At 45.5% G+C, this 13,917-nt stretch overlaps 1 protein-coding gene across 7 annotated transcripts in view; it reads right to left on the bottom strand.

Annotated features, from left to right (window-relative positions):
* The window catches only part of OTUD7A (OTU deubiquitinase 7A), a 167,154-nt gene that overhangs the window by 78,297 nt on the left and 74,940 nt on the right, over positions 1 to 13,917 (bottom strand). Inside the window, exon 4 of one of the 7 annotated variants that reach the window (XM_075431849.1) lies at positions 5,024 to 5,156. The exons of the other annotated variants lie outside the window; for them this stretch is intronic. The gene's annotated coding sequence lies outside the window, so the exon portion shown is untranslated. The remainder of the gene's footprint in view (positions 1 to 5,023; positions 5,157 to 13,917) is intronic. 7 annotated transcript variants of the gene reach the window in all.

The raw sequence follows: 13,917 nt of genomic DNA, 5'->3' as shown, positions 1-13,917 counted from the left end.
CACAGAACCAAGTGCTTAGTATTAAGCACATGCCAAAATCCTGCCCAGATCAGAAATAAAAAGACTGTGCTGCTTTGGTCCCCCAGGCAGTGTGAAGGACCAACTGCTACTGATTTGAATCACCTGCCTTAGCATTTCTCCAAGAATTTTACAAGTCCCGAGTATCCTTTCAGAGGATTTAAGAGTTTTTTTTTCTTTTGTTTGTATTTCCCTCCAGTAATGAAATCATATCTGTTCCGCCACAGCCTGCATCACTGCCATTCAGCCCAAATTTCAGCAATAACTACCTTTCCCAAAGAAAACAAAAAAAAAAGAAATTAAAATATTTGTCTTGAAAGGCATATATTTTTGCATACAATTTTCTTCTGATTTTTTTTGTTGTTGTTATTGATTGGTTGGTCTTTAACGTATGACTGTCGTACTTCATCCTAGAGGCATGATTTTATTTTTTAAGTCAGTTAAAAAATAATTAAGAGAAAGAACTCAATTTCAGAGAAATTTCAAAGCAGAAGCAACATAATGTAAAGTCTTTTAAAATTCCAGCCTAACTGATGACAGCTGTGTATGGTTGTCAAAATTAAAAAAGGAGAAAATATCTGGCAAATTACTCAACAGCATCTCTAGCTATGTGAAGAAAGGTGAACAGATTTGTAATTCAGTTTTATTTATTTATATACCGTAATCCAGTAATTGGAAGGAGGAAAACAAACACATGGGGTACAGAGAAAAATTATGTCGAAGAGGAGAAAGCAGAGGTAAAACATGACTGCACAGTCTAATAAACCATGTAGAAATCAATTCAGGCAAATAAAGGTATGTAGCTAGCGCTAGTCTGCATCTCACACAGTATCTTCTGGGTTTCAGCTGCTGCTCCAGAAGTGTATGGGTCTGCATCATATTTGCTATTTCCATGTGGCTATCTCAGACAATACAGAGCTTTCAAAATGGCAATACACATCAATGTGTAAGTAAGGTATCAGAAATCACCTATTCCTACCTATAATACTTATCAGGTGCATATTTAAAATATGACATACCTGAACTACTGAAAGATCCAGGACTTCGGGATTATTTATTTATTTACTTAAAAGTTCACCTTAATTTGTTGACTGTACAAGACCATAAATAAATACAAACAAACAGACAGAAATTCTGACATCACATTTTCCTAGAACTTTAGTTCTCAGGATAGTTTTTTCCTGGACACGATGACTTTAGTTGGAAAGATGCACAGTGTTACAACAAACACTTTCAAGTAGAAGCTTGCTCTGTTTCCTAACAGAAATAGCCCTCAGGTGTCTGAGTGACAATAAAACTGACTGCAAAGAAATATTCCACATCTTTTGTTCACTCAGGACTTCCTAGCTCCCTCTGCAGTGGTTTTACTGCTCAGAGATTCCAGGTCTTCAACTTCTACAAAATCTCTCTAGTATTGCCCTAACTTGCATGGCACTGATGCTGCCTACCAGCAGGATATTCCAGCCCACTAGAAATTCAAATTTGACTGTAAATCACTGGACACAAGGCAGCTTTTTCATGCAATGCATTAAGCTGCTTAAGCCAAACACTCAGGAACAGATTTCACAGATCATAGCAGACTTAATAATAGTAGTTGAGTGGATATTTATGCTCAGACTCCTATAACACAGAATTTTAAAGGCCAATTAAAAGAAAGCACCTCTCAAGTATTTTGCTTTTACACTTCGTATTTATCCCATCCAAATTAGATTAGAGATTACTTCAGCAGCCTTGTACCTGTTTTGTTTTAAACAGACTACTATCTTCAAATAGCCTCCAGTTTTAGTTGCCAAGAATATAGAGGTGAAAGCCAGTTTTCAACCTCGCAGTCACAAGAACATCTCCCATAGAACGAAATGTATATTATACACTTTTATTGCAGATGAAGTGGACCTAAATTTTGCAAACTGTTTTGTATGACTAAGCCCATGCTGCTCTCAGAACTCCAATAAAAGAAACAAAATATTATTCAGGAAACATACCTGTACAAACTTTACCATTTAAGCTACTGAACACTTCACCAAAATGCTCCTTAAAGCCTCTGTACTGGGCTAGGAAGACCAGCTCCTAAATCATACAAGCACATTTATCTGACTCCATTCAAATAAGCTCCATTTCATGGAGTTCTACTAGAATGGCAAATCACTCCATTAAGAGGCATTGCATAATTACATTATAGAAGGGACATGTGGTCACAACTTATTTGCAATAATAATTACCCAGTTCTGCAAAATCTGTAAAAAATGCTTTAAAAAGCTGCTGGATGGATAAGATCTTGACAGCAGATGTAGTTACAGTGATGAATTAGAAGGCATTAGTTGAAGCAGCCAAAATGATGGTAACAACCTAACAAAAGGTAACATGCAGTAGACCTGATGGCAAAGTGGGGTATTTACATGTTAATTATAAAACGTGGACTCTCCAAACATGTAAGATAACAAGACAACATTTAGTGACTAGTAGAATTATGGGCCATCTACCTTCTCAAGTAGAAAATACCAGTGTTAAGTAAGAAGAAAAATAAAAGCTCCAATAGGGCATTATTACAAAGGTTTTATCTATACAATGGAACTCAGGAAAATTGACCCAAATTAATTTAACTGGATTTGTCCATGTCCATTAAATTCCTTTGAAAACACTTTCATCTGGGAATAAAATGTGGCCTTAATTTGGTTTGGCTCATCTTGCCTTTGAAGTGAATTAAACTAAATTCACTGGAGGCTACTTCAATTACGAATGGCAGACTGCACACAGAGACTTGGTGGGATTTAAGCTGCCCTCTTTAAATTCCTACATTTAGTTGACTTGCATCAATGTTCCTCAGTATCTTGTGTAGACAAGTCCTGAACTGCTACATTAGACACAAGTGAAAAAACAGAGAATGAGGGAAGCTATGCTGAAGAATCCTCAGTCAACACACTAAACCCCTGTGGGAACCATAGAAGAAGAGCTACTATCCAAGAGAAGAGAATTATTCAGCTATTTGGAACCATAGAAGAAGAGCTACTATCCAAGAGAAGAGAATTATTCAGCTATTTCAAGTTCAGTTCTAGGAAGAATACCACCTAATTTCAGAGACTAACTGGGAAGTATTTTCAAAATGCGGCTACATTTCAGTTATCAGAAATGCTATTTATTTAAAACATCTACTATTTGGTAATTTATTTTAATTATTTGAAGCTAGAACTATTGATAAACACCACTAAATAATCTTTTGAAGTGATTTGTTTAAGAATTAGAAGTTATAATCTATTATTGGAGCCTAAGAAAGTAGAAAAGAAAAATTGAAAAGATCATGCTTTGGTTAAGAGCTATGGCACACTCCCACTGGAGAAACGTTATGGAAAGCTAGAGACAATCAACAGCTTAAGATACCCGAGTCCCCATAAAATGTTCTGAAACACCTACAATCACTGATAACAACAAAGAGGTTCTTTACTTGTGCTCCACCACTGATGGCAGCCTAGGAAAAAGCACAGCACCAGTCTTACGAGATGCACATGCCAGAGGATTAATTCATCTGCTCAGATGTTCTGCTGGAACATTTTTACAACTGTATTTTCATGGAGCTTCAGAGGGTTTTCATACCACTATTGTTCTTACTCAATAGTGATTAAAGTCTCAGAAGGGAAAAAAAATGTCATCAATAAATGAGAACTCCACAGAAACAGGGGTCCAGAATGGAAATAAACTGACAAGCAGGAGACAGAGCCTTTCCAGGTCAGGGTCCTCCACCTCCCTTCATCAGTACTTTTTCAGGATAAAACAGCACCACTGCTACAATGTCTTTGCTTTCATACAGGACAACAGATAAAGAGAATGAATCTAAGGCAATTACAGGGTTTCCCTTATTTTATTACAAGGGCTCTCATAGTGTGTTAATTATATTGTTGTAGAAAGCAGCAGTGCAAGAGACAAATGTAATGCCACTGATAAATTTGGAATTTCCCTAAAACAAAGACAACCACTTTAAATCAAATTCAAGTATCAATTATTCTTTTATCTGGGAGAGTGATAAAGAAGTAGGCAGTATTATACTGTACTGGAAATATAACAATTAGGGTTTCAAATGTTAATCTGAGGCCTCTTATTAAATGCACAGTTTAATTAAGTAACACGCATCTGTTCCACTAGAATGTATCTCCACAGAAGCAATATGATCAAGCTAGATTTTTTCCTCATTCAGAATTTTCTCCTTTTTTTTCCCCTCATTTTCCTCATTTATACATTTTTCGTGACACTGCAAGAAGACATTGTTTCCAAATATTGAACATATTCCTCCACATGTCATCCTTCTTTCAGATAAAGAAGGTATGCTGGCCAAAACTCTAATCTTAACACAGTTTTCTCTCACAAAACATATATCATATACTCTGCAAAAACACTGCATGCATAAATTTACTTCACTACATAAAAAGCAAGATGTCTGAATAACCATTACTGGATATATATAATGTGGGGTTTCATTAATTTTTTCAAGTTTGTGTTGTGTTAAAAATGAAACACTTGGGCCTACAGGCACCATGAAACGCATCCAGCTCAACCACCAACACAATGAAGACCAGCTTACCACTTGCTGTTTCTCACATTTTGAGTTATTCAGCCTCCTATTTCTACATTGCAAATTCTAAATTAATTGTCATAGCAACAGGAGTCTAAGTCTTCATTTACAATGCAGATGATCTTTCTCATCATGTTATTCATGTATAACCCCACAGCTTCTGATTTGAAATGTATCACAGTCAGCTTTTGACGGGGGACGTGGGGAGAGGAGCAGAACACATGTATGACACATTGGCATGCAGTGGTCAGGAAACAGCTCAACCTCAACCTCTGCTCTACAGCAAATTACTTCCTCCTATACTTTCATTTAAGAACAAACAGCTGCTCCTGAAAAGCCAGACTGCTAAGATTAGCTCTCCTGTGAAGGCTGCTTATTCTTGAGCTGTAAATAGATACACAGCTGATTAAAGCTACCTTTAAGCAAGTTCTTAATTTGACTTACAAGAGACTTTACATAAGAGTTCCTCGAGGCATGTGCCAGATAGGCATTATGCTGCTGGTTTTTGATGAGGAAAATAATCCATTTTTGCCACAGCAGAAGATATGAATAAGCAAAATTTTGTCCCCTGAGAAATCTGGAAAAAAAAGAATTAGTATATTAATCATGCTTATTCGATCCTATTTGAAAAATAATGATAACTGGCAAAAATGAACTTTACCTTTGAGCTTAGGAGCCTAACAGATACTACTCTCAATGCAGATAAATTACCATACACAATAATTTGCATTAAGAAGATTACTTGGGCACAACCTAGACAACTTAGAAAAAAAATATGAATTATGAAGGTACAAAAATATCCTTATGGCTATCCTATGTGAAAATGGTAATTCACAGTTAAAAATTCTTCTAACAGTTCTCTTTCTTAAGATGTATCAAATTACCTTTGGAAGTTTTTCTTCTCATAAGCTATCAAAATCTAAGGCATTGAACTAGTGAACAGTTATCCAGGAGAAGACTCCATTAGGATAGCCATTTTCCTTCATGCAAAAAAGGGACAAACACATGAAGAAAGAAGGAACACTATGTTCTTTTACAGGATTTATTTATTTTTAAAAGAAACAACACTTTCCTTTGCATATAATCTACTTCTATCTCTAAAGTATAAGTCCTGCTGCTTGCAAATACATAATCACAGAATGGTAGGGGTTGGGAGGGACCTCTGGGGATCATCTAGTCCAACGCCCCTGCCAAAGCAGGGTCACCTACAGCAGGCTGGGGAACCACTAGTTACCGGCCTCCAATCAGACTCTGCGCCGCTGATGACAACCCTCTGAGCTCTGCCATTCAGCCAGTTCTCAATCCACCTCACTGACCACTCATCCAGCCCACACTTCCTGAGCTTCTGTAGGAGGACGTTATGTGAGACAGTGTCGAAAGCCTTGCTGAAGTCGAGGCAGGCAACATCCACTGCTCTCTCCTCCATCTACCCAGCTGGTCATGCCATCATAGAAATCCCACTACTATAAACTTCACCTTCTTATTTTAAAAGGTGCTTACAATCAGTTTCACTGTTTCTGGATTTTTAATCCATTCACAACACTCATATGCTTGTAACTGAGCCCAGCCTTATCAAAATCAGTATTTAACAGATATCTGCCCAAACCCTTTTATCAGGGAAAACATCCCTTCCAATAACGCTTTTAAAACAGGCAGAAGCATAACAAGGTCCATAATTTTTATGAAATTGTGAGAATTAGGACATGAAAACAGAACTTTATATTATTTCTCATTATTTCCTAGAATGCATATGGAAATAACCAAATCTCAGTAGATAATAGTCCTTATGCAACAAATTGCCATTGTCTGTGTAACAACTCAACTGTAACATGAAGTTTTTGTTAGTTAATATATAGTACTTCATAATTTTCATAGACTTTTCCTTCACTGTAATACATTTTCATGCAAGAATCATATATCCGACCAAAGAATTATCTTCCATTCTTTGTTGGAACTTACTTACGAATGTACCACATCACAGATATCCTCATACAGAAGTAGATTATTTTAAAGTTCAGAATAAAATAAAAACAATCGTTTCATATATTGCAAAGGAAATACGAGCAGCAAACTGTATTTGCCTATGACCCTCATCTTTATCACCCTGACAGAACCTAAACTACTGTAAACCCCTCATCAACTTACAGAAGGAACTTTTAATAGCTCTAACACTTTTAAAGATACTTCAACTGCAAGGGATAGAAACAATCATCAAGTGTGAATATGCCTCAACATTTCCACATATACCACGTTAACAAACAAATATCTACAGTGTGAAACTCTTATTAGCTATGGGGAAATATCTAAAAACTGCTATGTAGCCTTCAAAATCAAATGACGAAGTTTCTGCTGAGGAAATGTAACTTACAGCACTACCCTGGAAATAATGAAGCCGTCAACATATATTTCTTTTTCAGCAAACAACTTAAACACTTTCACGTTTTTGTTCAACACGTCAGCTGCACAGAAAAATAAACCCCTTCCATCCAATATTCGACCACGCAGCTAGGCAGGCGCAATCCAGGAGGTTCCTACAGAGCATCGATGATAACTTTCTGATGCAAATGATGGAGGAACCAAAAAGGAGAGGCGCTCTGCTGGACCTTGTATTAACAAACAATGAGGGACTGGTGGAGGATGTGAAGGTTGCAGGTAGAGTTTGCTGCAGTGACCATGAAATGGTGGAGTTCAGGATCCTGCATGGAGGAAGCAGGGCAGTAAGTAACATCAAAACTTTGAACTTCAGGAGAGCTAACTTTGGCCTCTTCAAGGAGTTACTTGGAGGAATCCTGTGGCGCCAGGGCTCTCAAAGGCAGGGGGGTCCATGAGTGCTGGTCGCTCTTTAAACGTCACTCCCTCCACGCTCAGGAGCGGTGCATCCCCCTGAGAAAGAAATCTAGAAAAGGAGGCAGAAGACCTGCATGGTTGAACAAGGAGCTTCTAGAGGAGCTCAGGTGGAAGAGAAAGGTCCATGGAATGTGGAAAGAGGGACAGGCCACTTGGGAAGAATACAGGAATATTGTTAGAGCATGCAGGGATGCGACGAGGAAGGCCAAGGCCCACCTGGAACTGAATCTGGCAAGAGATGTCAGAAACAACAAGAAGAGCTTCTTCAACTACATCAGTAACAAAAGGAAGGCTAGGGACAATGTGGGGCCGCTGCTGATGAGGTGGGTGTCCTGGTGACGGAGGATGCAGAGAAGGCAGAGCTACTGAATGACTTCTTTGCTTCAGTCTTCAGTGCCAAGGCAGGCCCTCAGGAATCCCAGGCCCTAGAAGCAAGAGAGGAAGCCTACAGAGAGGATGACCTTCCCTTGGTTGAGGAGGACTGTGTGAGGGATCGCTTAAGCGATCTGGACGTCCACAAATCCATGGGCCCCGATGGAATGCACCCAAGAGTGCTGAGGGAGCTGGCGGATGTCATTGCTGAGCCACTCTCCATCATCTTTGAGAGGTCGTGGAGGACAGGAGAGGTGCCCGAGGACTAGAGAAAGGCCAATGTCACTCCAATCTTTAAAAAGGGCAAGAAGGAGGACCCAGGGAACTACAGGCTGGTCAGCCTCACCTCCATCCCGGGAAAGATGATAGAGCAGCTTATCCTGGAGGTCATCATCAAGCAAGTGGAGGAAAAGAAGGTTATCAGGAGCAGTCAGCATGGATTCACCAAGGGGAAATCATGCTTGACTAATCTGATAGCTTGCTACAATGGCATGACCAGCGGGGTACATGAGGGGAGAGCAGTGGATGTTGTCTACCTTGACTTCAGCAAGGCTTTCGACACTGTCTCACATAACATCCTCCTAGGGAAGCTCAGGATGAGTGGTCAGTGAGGTGGATTGAGAACTAGCTGAATGGCAGAGCTCAGAGGGTTGTCATCAGCGGCGCTGAGTCTAGTTGGAGGACTGTAATTAGTGGTGTCCCCCAGGGGTCAGTACTGGGCCCAGTCTTGTTCAACTTCTTCATCAGTGACCTGGATGAAGAGACAGAGTGTACCCTCAGCAAGTTTGCTGATGACACAAAACTCAGAGGAGTGGTGGATACACGAGAAGGCTGTGCTGCCATTCAGCGAGACCTCGACAGGCTGGAGAGCTGGGCAGAGAGGAATCACAGAATAGTAGGGGTTGGAAGGGACCTCCGTGGGTCATCTAGTCCAACCCTCCTGCCGAAGCAGGGGCACCTACAGCAGGCTGCACATGACCTTGTCCAGGCGGGTCTGGAATATCTCCAGAGAAGGAGACTCCACAACCTCCCTGGGCAGCCTGTTCCAGTGCTCCGTCACCCTCAGAGGGAAGAAGTTCTTCCTCATGTTCAGACGGAACTTCCTGTGCCTCAGTTTGTGCCCATTGCCCCTTGTCCTGTCACTGGGCACCACTGAAAAGAGCTTGGCCCCATCCTCCTGACACCCAACCTTCAGATATTTATAAGCATTTATTACGTCCCCTCGCAGCCTTCTCTTCTTCAGGCTGAACAAGCCCAGCTCCCTCAGCCTCTCCTCGTAGGAGAGATGCTCCAGTCCCCTCATCATCCTCGTAGCCCTCCGCTGGACTCTCTCCAGTAGCTCTTCATCTTTCTTGAACTGGGGAACCCGGAACTGGACAGAGTACTCCAGATGGGGCCTCACTAGGGCAGTGTAGAGGGGAAGGAGAACCTCCCTCGACCTGCTGGCCACCCTCTTCTTGATGCACCCCAGGATCCCATTGGCTTTCTTGGCAGTCAGGGCACACTGCTGGCTCATGGTTAACCTGTCGTCCACCAGGACTCCCAGGTCCCTCTCCACAGAGCTGCTCTCCAGCAGGTCCACCCCAAGCCTGTACTGATGCATGGCGTTGTTCCTCCCCAGGTGCAGGACCCTGCATTTGCCTTTGTTGAACCTCTTGAGGTTCCTCTCTGCCCAACTTTCCAGCCTATCCAGGTCACGCTGAATGGCAGCACAGGCTTCCGGTGTGTCTACCACACCTCCCAGTTTGGTGTCATCAGCAAACTTGCTGAGGGTACATTCTAACTCTTCACCCAGGTTGTTGATGAAGAAGTTGAACAAGACTGGGCCCAGTACTGACCCCTGGGGGACACCACTAGTTACCAGCCTCCAACTAGACTCAGTGCCGCTGATGACAGCCCTCTGAGTTCTGACATTCAGCCAGTTCTCAATCCACTTCACCGACCACTCGTCCAGCCCACACTTCCTCAGCTTCCCTAGGAGGATATCATGGGAGACTGTGTCGAAAGCCTTGCTGAAGTCAAGGTAGACAACATCCATGGCTCTCCCTTCATCTACCCAGCCAGTCATGTCATCGTACAAAGCTATCAGATTGGTCTGGCATGATTTCCCCTTGGTGAATCCATGCTGACTACTCCTGATAACCTTCTTTTCTTCCACTTGCTTGATGATGGCCTCCAGGATAAGCTGCTCCATCACCTTTCCCGGGATGGAGGTGAGGCTGACCGACCTGTAGTTCCCTGGGTCCTCCTTCTTGCCCTTTTTGAAGATTGGAGTGACATTGGCCTTTCTCCAGTCCTCGGGCACCTCTCCTGTCCTCCAGGACCTCTCAAAGATGATGGAGAGTGGCTCAGCAATGACATCCGCCAGCTCCCTCAGCACTCTTGGGTGCATTCCATCGGGGCCCATGGATTTGTGGACGTCCAGATCGCTTAAGCGATCCCTCACACAGTCCTCCTCAACCAAGGGAAAGTCGTCCTCTCTGTAGGCTTCTTCTCTTACCTCCGGGGCCTGGGATTCCTGAGGGCCAGTCTCAGCACTGAAGACTGAAGCAAAGAAGGCATTCAGTAGCTCTGCCTTCTCCGCATCCTCCGTCACCAGGACACCCGCCTCATTCAGCAGCGGCCCCACGTTGTCCCTAGCCTTCCTTTTGCTGCTGATGTAGTTGAAGAAGCCCTTCTTGTTGTTTTTGACATCCCTTGCCAGCTTCAATTCCAGGTGGGCCTTGGCCTTCCTCGTCGCATCCCTGCACGCTCTCACCACGTTGCTGTACTCCTCCCAAGTGGCCTGTCCCTCTTTCCACATTCCATGGACCTTTCTCTTCTACCTGATCTCTGCTAGAAGTTCCTTGTTTAACCATGCAGGTCTCCTGCCTCCTTTGTTAAATTTCTTTCTCAGGGGGATGCATTGCTCCTGAGCATGGAGGAAGTGTCGTTTAAAGAGCGACCAGCACTCATGGACCCCCCTGCCTTCGAGAGCCCTGGCCCACAGGATACCTCCCAGTAGCTCCTTGAAGAGGGCAAAGTCAGCCCTCCTGAGGTCCAAGGTTTTGATCCTGCTTATCGCCCTGCTTCCTCCACACAGGATCCTGAACTCCACCATTTCATGGTCACTGCAGCCAAGTCTACCTCCAACCTTCACATCCTCCACCAGTCCCTCCTTGTTTGTTAACACAAGGTCCAGCAGCGCGCCTTTCCTTGTTGGTTCCTCCACCACTTGCATCAGAAAGTTATCATCCCTGCTGTGTAGGAACCTCCTGGATTGCGCCTGCCTAGCTCTATGGTCTTCCCAGCTGATGTCAGTGTGGTTGAAGTCCCCCATGAGAACCAGGGCCTGTGACTGTGAGGCTGCTTGCAGCTGCCTGTAGAAGGCCTCATCAACCTCCTCCTCCTGGTCGGGTGGCCTGTAGTACACACCCACAGTAATGTCACCCTTGTGAGCCTGTCACTTAATTCTAACCCACAAGCTCTCAACTTGTTCCTCGTTTGCCCCCAGGCCAAGCTCAATGCATTCCAGTTGTTCCCTCAGATATAGAGCAACTCCCCACCTCTCCTTGTTGGCCTGTCTTTCCTAAAGAGTCTGTAGCCATCCATGACAGCATGCCAGTCATGCGAGTTGTCCCACCACGTTTCTGTGATGGCGACCAAGTCGTAGCCCTCCTGCTGTATAATGGCTTCCAGCTCCTCCTGTTTATTGCCCATGCTACATGCATTGGTGTAAACACACTTGAGCTGGGCTGTCAATCTCACCCCTGGCCTTGGCACGCCAAGCCTAGGCTCATCCCTAGTGAGCTGGGCAATATCCCCTTCCCCCTTCGAACCTAGTTTAAAGCCCTCTCAATGAGCCCCGCCAGCTCGTGGTCAAGAATCCTTTTTCCCCTTTGAGATAGCTGCACTCCGTCTGTCGCCAGCAGGCCCGGTGCTGTGTACACCTCCCCATGATCAAAGAAGCCAAAATTTGACTGATGGCACCAGTCCCTGAGCCACCTGTTAACCAGGTGAGTTTTCCTGCCCCTTTCAGTGCTCTTCCCTGCCACTGATGGGATGGAGGAAAACACCACCTGTGCCCCTGATCCCTCAACCAGTCACCCCAGTGCCCTGAAGTCCCTTTTGATGGCCTTGGGACTTATTTCTGCTATCTCGTCCCCGCCAACCTGCATTACCAAGAGGGGGTAGTAATCAGAAGGCTGCACCAGACCAGGGAGTTTCTTAGCAACATCCCTAACCCGGGCCCCAGGGAGGCAGCAGACTTCCCTGTGGGATGGGTCCGGTCGGCAGATCAGGCCCTCTGTTCCCCTCAGAAGGGAATCACCTATGACAATGACACTCCTTTTTTTCTTAGCTGAGGCAGTTGTAATACATGGGGCTGTCTGACTCGTTCTAGGCAACCCCCTGGATGGAGCTTCATCTTCACCCACATCCTCTGTGGCCAGTCCCTCACATTCCAGAGCCCCATATCTGTTGCTTAAGGGCAACTGGGAAGATGAGGGAGGCCGGGGGGAGATATGCTTGCCCCCCCGAGCAGGGATCTGTTTCCATTCCCCCCCATCTCTTAGGTCCCCTCTTTCTGCTCGGTGGCAAGAGGGTAGGGGGTTCTCTGCTTTCTGTGGAGCCGCCTCCTGCTGCCTCTGCCTCAGGGAGGGCAGGGTGCTGCCCCACCAGTCGATCTCCCTCTCGCACTCCCGGACGCTCCTCAACCTCTCCACTTCCTCCTTCAGCTCTGCCACCAGGCTGAGCAGATCATTCACCTGCTCGCACCGAACACAGCCGTTGTCTCTGCTGTCCGCCGGTACGAGCGCCAGGCTCAGGCACTCCTTGCAGTCAGAGACCTGGACACCCGCGTTCTTGCGTGGGGCCTCCGTCTGGGTCCCCACACTCCTTCGAGCAAGAGCTTTACCACGGGTGGTAATCATGGCTAGAATATCTCCTGGAAGAGCGATGCCCACTACTTGAGTTGCCAGAAGAGGCGGCTGCACCCTGCCTGTCGCCTTTCCCGCTCGCCCTGCCTGCGCGAACTGCCGCGCAAACTGCTGCGCCGCTCCCGGGCTGCTGCGCCGCCTCTGTTCGCCCGCGCTCCTGGTCGCTCACGCTCCCTGGGGGCTGCTCTTATCCGTGAGGGGGTTTGGCCGCTGTCACACTCGACTCCGCCCCCGCTGAGTCAGAGCTGCCGCTCGTTGGCACCTCCCTCTTTCCCGCTCGGGGTGGGGCTGAGGTCTTCTCTCTCTCTCTCTCTCTCTCTCTCTCTCTCTCTCTCTTCTCTCTCTCGGCGCTTTTTGCCGTCTCGCCGCTGCGGTGATGAAGTTCAACAAGAGCAAGTGCAGGGTCCTGCACCTGGGAAGGAACAACCCTATGCACCAGTACAGGCTCGGGGCAGACCTGCTGGAGAACAGCTCTGCAGAGAGAGAGATCTGGGTGTCCTGGTGGACGACAGGTTAACCATGAGCCAGCAGTGTGCCCTGACTGCCAAGAAAGCCAATGGGATCCTGGGGTGCATTAAGAGGACTGTGGCCAGCAGGTCGAGGGTTGTTCTCCTCCCGGTCTACTCTGCCCTAATGAGGCCCCATCTGGAGTACTCTGTCCAGTTCTGGGCTCCCCAGTTCAAGGAAGATGAGGAGCTAATGGAGAGAGTCCAGTGGAGGGCTACGAGGATGATGAGGGGACTGGAGCATCTCTCCTATGAGGAGAGGCTGAGGGAGCTGGGCTTGTTCAGCCTGAAGAAGAGAAGGCTGCGAGGGGACCTAATAAATGCTTATAAATATCTGAAGGGTGGGTGTCAGGAGGATGGGGCCAGACTCTTTTTCAGTGGTGCCCAGTGACAGGACAAGGGGCAATGGGCACAAACTGAAGCACAGGAAGTTCTGTCTGAACATGAGGAAGAACTTCTTCCCTCTGAGGGTGAAGGAGCACTGGAACAGGCTGCCCAGGGAGGTTGTGGAGTCTCCTTCTCTGGAGATATTCAAGACCTGCCTAGATGCGGTCCTGTGCAGCCTGCTGCAGGTGCCCCTGCTTCGGCAGGAGGTTGGACTAGATGACCCACAGAGGTCCCTTCCAACCCCTAACATTCCGTGATACTTCTTCAGTTGAAAGAGGACTTAATGTATGTGCTTGCAGTACATACATTT

This window comes from Opisthocomus hoazin, chromosome 10 (assembly GCF_030867145.1).
Source record: "Opisthocomus hoazin isolate bOpiHoa1 chromosome 10, bOpiHoa1.hap1, whole genome shotgun sequence".
Taxonomy (NCBI): Eukaryota; Metazoa; Chordata; class Aves; order Opisthocomiformes; family Opisthocomidae; genus Opisthocomus; species Opisthocomus hoazin.
This window is presented reverse-complemented; position numbering and strand designations above follow the sequence as displayed.